At 34.3% G+C, this 7602-nt stretch overlaps 1 protein-coding gene across 1 annotated transcript in view; it reads right to left on the bottom strand.

The window, feature by feature from the left end:
- Hcn1 (hyperpolarization activated cyclic nucleotide gated potassium channel 1) overlaps positions 1–7602 on the bottom strand; it is a 350116-nt gene that overhangs the window by 131587 nt on the left and 210927 nt on the right. The gene's annotated exons all lie outside the window — the stretch shown is intronic.

The following is a 7602-nucleotide window of genomic DNA, read 5'->3' as shown; positions in this document are numbered from 1 at the left end:
TTAATTTAAAGCAAAGGCTCTAACTAAAATAACTGATTATTGTAGCACGTTTCTGAAGAGGACATTCAATAAATTAAATTTGAACCCTTGCTAAAGAGTGTGCATTTCTATTTCAGACCTTCATCCCATACCTAATTCCCAGTAGGTTTCTTGCGAACTAGAAAACACAAATGGCTATAATAACTTCAACATTTTATCTGAATTTCTTGAACTGTTCTGTGCTGGAAAGATCCTTGAAGATGCAGTTTTCTCTGTGTTTATAAATATTTGAGTGACATGCATAGCAATGCAGGCCTTTACAAATGCCCCCACAGTGCTGGTGGCAATCTGCTCTATGGCTTCTGAGAGTGTTGGTGAGGAAAACGCCTTATGGCACAGATCTCCTTCCCACAGATTTTACTTCATGTTGGCAATAGATTTCTAAGAGCCATTCTGCATCTGTCCAGTCAGTTTAAACCCAACGCGTACAACCAATGATGAATTCCTTATCTAAACTCTACTGGCTACAGTGATGCTCCAGCTGTTCCTCTCAGCCGAAACATCTGTTGCTAAAGGAAGAGAGAAAGACCTGTGTTTTTATTTTCTAACAACTGTGAAATGTTATTTTTAGGGTACTCTAGAGGTACAGAGGTGATAAATTAATATATTTTATAAAGGAATTCATTAACTTGGATTAGATGGTTTGGAATGGTTAGTCCAAAAAAAATTTTTTTTTTCTTTAATGAGGCTGGATTCGTAATTCAATCCATGAGGCTGATCAACCAGACTGGAGCTAAAGGCCTAGGAGATTTCTAGAAAGCCACATTGGAAAGTCTTCTGACAGTATAAGAACATCAGGGTTGCCATGTGAAGGGACAACTAGAGCAGTGAGCAGAGTAGAGAACTTGTGAACAAGATTTGATAATTGGGCAAACCAAAAAATAAATAATTTTTTTCTATTAGACCTCTTAGTATCTGAGTCTATGCTGAAAATTACTACCCAAATCAGTGCAGATCTTCTCTGTACAGTTACTATAATCTTAGGCCCAGTGACTAAAGTTACTATGATCTAAGTAATCCCTCATGTACTCCCAGAGGTATTTCTCACAAGGGACTCTGGATCCTGTTGACAATATTAACTATCACAAAGAAACTGCATTTCCTTTACTTCCTACACTGGATCAACGTACTAAATTTTGTAGATCTCCTTACAGAGACAGCCAATGGCAACATGATGAAAATGGAATAGTGATGATTTTATTCCTGAGCTAATAAGTTATTATGAAATAATGAGATGAAAAGAAGAAAATAACTTCATTCAATTTGCTGTGGGAAGAAGCATTTATATTTTATTAAGTGGCCTCTCCCGAGTTATTTTAGAATTTTATAAATACAGAAACTATCAGCAGCTTTAGATCCCTTGGTTTGTCATGCTGTGTTCTTAAGACACTGGCAGACCTTGGAAGGAGGGACTTGGAGAAATGGAGCTTGTGCTCCAAGGGACTCCAGTCCTGCTTTGCCAAGATCATCTGGCTCTTTAAAGGACAGTATTTGCCTCCTTAATTTATCATATTTTAATAGATATTTTTTAAAACTAGGCTAATCATTGATTACCTCCTTCAACCCTGAGCTAAGTGAGTCTACAGGGAAGAAGGTTTATAAATAGGATTAAAGAGTCAGTAAGGGAAGGCTAATGCAGTACAGCACCCCATATAGAACAGCCTTAACAGGACTGTTGGCTCTACTAAAGGAAGATGAACTTAGACAGGACTCAAGACAATAAGTGACCTCTTCTCAGAGGGGCATCACTTCTCTATTTAATTGGCAACACAGATTAATCCTAGCACAATGCTAAGGAAGACAGTTGTACAATCATGTTAGTACCAGGAAGCAGAGACACCGAGAGATGCATTCTACACTGATTATAAAGAGAAGTACACATCACGCCCAATGTTGATTTTTGGAATAATGTTCTGTGTTTGGATTAAACCCGATAGAAGAGGTACAATTGATTATACAGACAATGATGCCTCAGATTTTAACTAATGAGGCATGGGATTAATGCATCTGCATTATTGCACCATTTGTAGTGAGTGATATTAGCTACAGAGAACTCTGGTTTACCTGACATAATATTAACATGATGTTAGGAATAGAAATACGTGCTGGTGAAGAGTAACAGGATAATGTACACTGTGGGATTCTTAATAAATAGCAAGCCCAGACATTAAAGGAGAACATTACCTTCAGCCTTTAGCAAGGGCTGTGCTTCCTATTGCTGCAGTTACAGGAAGAATATGCATTTAAATTGTATCCCTACATCATAATTTGTGCAAAAATCCAATCACAGCTATCAAATACTTGATGAAAAGAAATACATATGAGAATATTTTGCTTTTTTTCTGAGCATTCCTTGAGAGATTTTGAATATATTCCTTTTGTCAAAAAGAATCTACAATTTGTACAACAGGAAGGTGTATTTCAGTAGAAATTTTTTTGCATCTCTGGCTCACAATTATGCCTTGAATAAATGAATCTTTCATGTTTCAGATTGCCACTAGTTCATTAAAATATAACTGGAAAGTGACAAAAGTATATTCCTAAGGGTTTAATTATTGTGTTGTCTTTTCAGGACAATCAATTTATAATTCTTGAAGAAAATCTCGATTTCAGTTGCACATACACCATGACTAAAGAATCCAGTTGAAAAATCAAAGTTCAAAGAAAAATCTATAAATATTGGGGAAATAAAATGGTACTAAATGTGAGGGTTAATTTCTAAGAACTTGTGTATTTTCTGTAATACAAATCTGTAATATCATAAATACTTAAGTACAAAGGAGACAGTTAAAAATAATATTTTACTTTCACCATAAAAATTTAAGGTAAAATGCAAAAGTCTCCTCCTCCAACTTTAGCAATTTTTCTGTCTCATATGGAGTTAATCGACTCTCAAGTATCATGAAAAAGATTGAGTGGTGTCAAGAAAATAGACCAGAAACACTGAAGATTTGATTCAGGTTTGAAAAATAAAAGCATTCAGAAAACTAGTGAAATATTATTTTAAAATTGTATTAGCATTTAAAAGCAGATTACTAATAATGACACTTTTTATAAATATAAATAAATACTTTAAGTATATTTTGTAAGAGATGCTCTAGAAAGAGAATAACAGAATTGTCAGAAGAAAATGATACACTGATCTCTAATAATGTCATAAATATACATGTACACACATGTACAAATATACAAATACATATGTACACATAAGGACACATACATTTACACAATGCTTAAATACAAAGAAATGGCTTCAATTTAGAACATAATAAAGCTTTCTCATATAGGGGTGGAAGTTACATAAATCTAAAGCCCCAGTTTTATTAATTCCAGAAGCCAAGTATTTGTCCTGCTTTTTTTTTTTTCACTGATCCTGACACTCCAGGACATCATAATCACCTTATGTATAGCAATTAGCAAGTGGTGTTAGTTCTAGAATCCCTTAGGATTGAAGTACTAACAGCTTCCTACATAAGACATTTAGTATACCTTAAATTTTGTCTTTTTATTTCAATGCAATATATGCTTAGTAATTATGGCCTTAAAAGTTCTTAGCATCCCTCATATTCATGATCATAACAATTCATGTCTTCATATAATCACCTACCAACTTCAGAAAATATACAACATAATGTATATTTTCTGTGTATTCATATACATCTGAGCTCTTCATGTAGGACCCTATTGTCCTTGCTCTCCTTAGGGCAAAATGGGCTTATTTCTCCATTGATGGACACTGTTGTTCAAGTCAAACTTTCACTGATGCTGTGTGTTGTTTTGCCCAATTACTTACTTTTTTTCCATACTGAAAGACATTATGCTGACCTACTGAACCAATGACTTCTATGGACTGACTTGGACATATGCTCATTCTCTTTATCCTTGGTACATGATGATATCATTTTTTTCTGTGAGATAAGAAAATAGCAAATCATTTCTGCTCTTGGCCCTGGAAGTGGTTTCCACATTAGAGGTGACTAGGTTTCATTTGACTCTCCATGCTAAACCTAATTCAAAGTCATTTTGTGTTTACAGGCTTACTTTGATTAGATTATATTCTGAGTGTCTGCCCAGTTTCATTTCCCCACTTGAGCCATACTATCCAGTTTTATTGCTTTTATGATTTCCTCCTAGACTATTCTTTTTCTCTATAAATAGCCTTTTCCTTCCTTTCCTTGTATTCTTTACTCAACGACTACCTTTAGAACTGCCCTGGAATAGCTCTTCTATCTCAAATAAACTTTGACCTGAGTCACAGTATTCTATTTTTCTGCTCTCCTTTTTTTTTAATATGATTTGAGTCACCTGATAATAGCTTTTTATAAATCTCCATGTTTTGTTTTTCGAAGAAAAATGGTTAGGAAAGCAAGACCTTTTATTAATTGATTAATTGATCATGGTAGGGGTTTTAAAATCCAGAAATGAATACATCTGCTCTGTAGTAGCATCTTCTACATATGAAAGTGAAGCTGCACCAGTGAGGTCTCGACAACATGGTTCCCTAAAAACACTTGACGAATGGCAACCCCACCTGAAAAATAATGACTTCTGAGGAAGTCAGAATCACTATTCTCCAGGAACAAGCTCTTTGATATGTGATCAAGAGAAGCACTAATCTATATATTTTATTTAATATATTGTATTTATATATTACTTATATATAAATACACATATGCACATATACACTTATTTACATAAAGACATAGGAAATAAAGCCTAATCTTAGTAAAGATAAACTAACCTCTTTATTACCTCTTAATAAAACTAAATAGAGGTATCCACTCTTAGAAAACTAATTACATATTTTGACTTTGTAAAAATAGCAGGTGCAAACAATCAAGGTGAATTTATTATTGTTATTATTATTATTGATTTTTTTGAGACAAGGTTTCTTTGTGTCACAGTCCTAGCTGTCCTGGAAATAGCTCTGTAGACCTGGCCTGGACTCACAGAGATCCATCTGTCTATTCCTCATGAATGCTGGGATTAAGGGCATGCACCACCATGCCCAGCATGAAATTATTTTTAATGGAATCAATTGTGACACATACCACACCTACTTTTCATTTTATAAATTAAACAGTAGCTCAGTTTTTCTCACATTGTATTCCTAATGGAAACTGCTTTATGATTACTGAAATCTGGAAGGATATTTTATTACAATACTATTTTATCTTATTACTAGTAGTAAAAAAACTATAGGAAATATTTATAACTTGTTGATAGCTTGCAGGAGAGTCGTATGCCTCAAAGTTTAACAATTAATATTTCATCAACATGATCTGTCCCAAGTGGTTTAACCTCATCTACTAAATACAGTGAAATCATAAGATGGGCTACATAAATTCTTCAAATTCCAATTTTTGTTTGTTTTTGGTTTGTCTTTTACTTTTATTATTTAGATGCTTGTTTTTTTTTTTCCTAATGAGAGACAGAACTCTGTGAATCAGAGTGGGAAGGGAGGCAGAGAAGACCTGGGAGTTCAGGGAGAAAAGCTATGATCAGAATATGTTGCGTGAAAAAATATTTTCAATAAAAGAAATATAGAAAAATAACCCTAAAAATAATGACATATTTTTTCACTTGGTATAACACCATACTACAATATTTCTAGATTTTATAATACACACATGTGCTTTCATTTTAAAATGATGTTTGAAATTTTACATACAAAAATCATGTGTTTTATTGTGGCATTTATACACATATATTCGTTATTCACCCCCTCTCCCTTCAACTCCCTCTCCTTTCTCCTGGTTCCCTCTTGATGCTTCATTCCTTCCCCCTCCAAAGATGTCTTCATGTCACATGCAGTCCATTTCTCCCTCACACCTCTCTAATCCCCACCTCGTGATCTTTCTCTTCTTGAGGCCCCCATTCTAGTTTTATAAACACAGACCTCCACAAATACATGCATTTTAATATATATCTTAATCTTTTCTTAATTTGTACACATGCTGACAAATAATCAAGCGAGATTATTGAGAAGAGTACTCCTTGAAACATGAAGTTAATCACTGGTGCGTCACAATGACTTTAATTTATCCTGCACACAAACGGACTTATGAATGGACATAAATTACTTTTGAAGCTATCGTTTTGGGGAACTGAAATAGATAATCAGCAAGTTTCAAATGTCAGAAAGAGTACAACGGCTCTGCCTGATTAAGACGTAGTTCATACTTTTTCTTTACAAAACTTACTTTAAATTTCTAATTTACTTAACACGACCAATATTTCAATTGCTGGCACATATTAAAATCACAGAGACAGTAGTCTAAGTCATCATGTCTTTAGCTGAGGCCTGTCGAGTTCTCAGCTTCCTCTTTCCCCTAGTCCCCCAACTTGTTATAAAGACACTTTGGTTACCAAATAAAAATCCTTTGAACAGGCTTAGCTTATTCTCTTCCTTAACAAGGCCTCATTAAATGTAACTCTAAGACTTAGCAAATGCCTTGCTTTGATTTTGCTGTGTCTTTGATGTCTTCAGCCACCTTATCCTCAACATGCCCAAATCATCAAAGACTTGAAGTCAACAATCAATGTACACCTCCCTTTTTCTTTCATGTCAACTGTCTTATCTTCAGTTGTGCATGATGGTAAGGTATAATCAAATTTTCCCCCACTCAGAAACCAAAATCCATATGTATACCTCATTTTTTTTCTTTCACGCCAATAATTTTATCAATGTACAGTTTTGGATAGGGGTAACGTTATGATCAAGTTTTACCCCACTCAGTTTTATTTTTGTCTATCCATAAGGTAATATATCTAAATATATTTTTGATAGATTCTTTCATAACAGCTAATATATATCCATATATGTGAAATAAAAAGAGACCAGTCTAATATGCCATAACTTCATTATATTCATCGGTGCTTCTGACCACACAGAATTTCTCTGAAACAATTTCTCTAATGAATCAAGCATCCCAAGGCAAGCTATAATTTCCCACATCTTTGATCATTGTCTTTGTAAACAATTTTCATATACCCTGAAAACAGTTCCAAAATTGTCATGATTTTTGTAAAATTCTATGCAAATAGCTAGCATCTCCTCTTTAACATATTATCCTTTAAGGTTGCAAGGTAAAGGAGCAAGGGGCTGACAACTCATTTGTAATAGTAAAGTACTGATTTATGAGTTCAACTTTCTTAAGATTTACCTCAGTCTATTCGGTTCAACATCTTGCACCTCAACAGAAGATGATAGTAAGCAAGACTGAATGTTTTCTATTTATACTCTGTCATTCATCTCTGTGGTGTGGATCCCAGGGGGAGTGTTATGCAATTCTGGATCCTTCTTGCAACTATTAGTAAATGTCACTAGTGTTTCTCTCATTCTAAATGTTCCTTTCACATACATTTGTGGCCTGGGGACTTTTGTTTAATATTCTGCAGATGGCAGCAAAGTTAAAGCAGTTGTGCATTCAACTTTTGTAGATTCTTTCTCTAAGTTTATACCATATACACAAATTCTTGAATGTCTTTAGTTCTAGCTATCCAAATCATCTCTCTCTCTCTCTCTCTCTCTCTCTCTCTCTCTCTCTCTCTCTCTCTCTC

The sequence above is a fragment of the Microtus ochrogaster genome, chromosome 19, assembly GCF_000317375.1.
Source record: "Microtus ochrogaster isolate Prairie Vole_2 chromosome 19, MicOch1.0, whole genome shotgun sequence".
Lineage (NCBI taxonomy): Eukaryota > Metazoa > Chordata > Mammalia > Rodentia > Cricetidae > Microtus > Microtus ochrogaster.
Note: the sequence above shows the minus strand (reverse complement) of the source record. Positions and strands in the feature narration are given on the sequence as shown.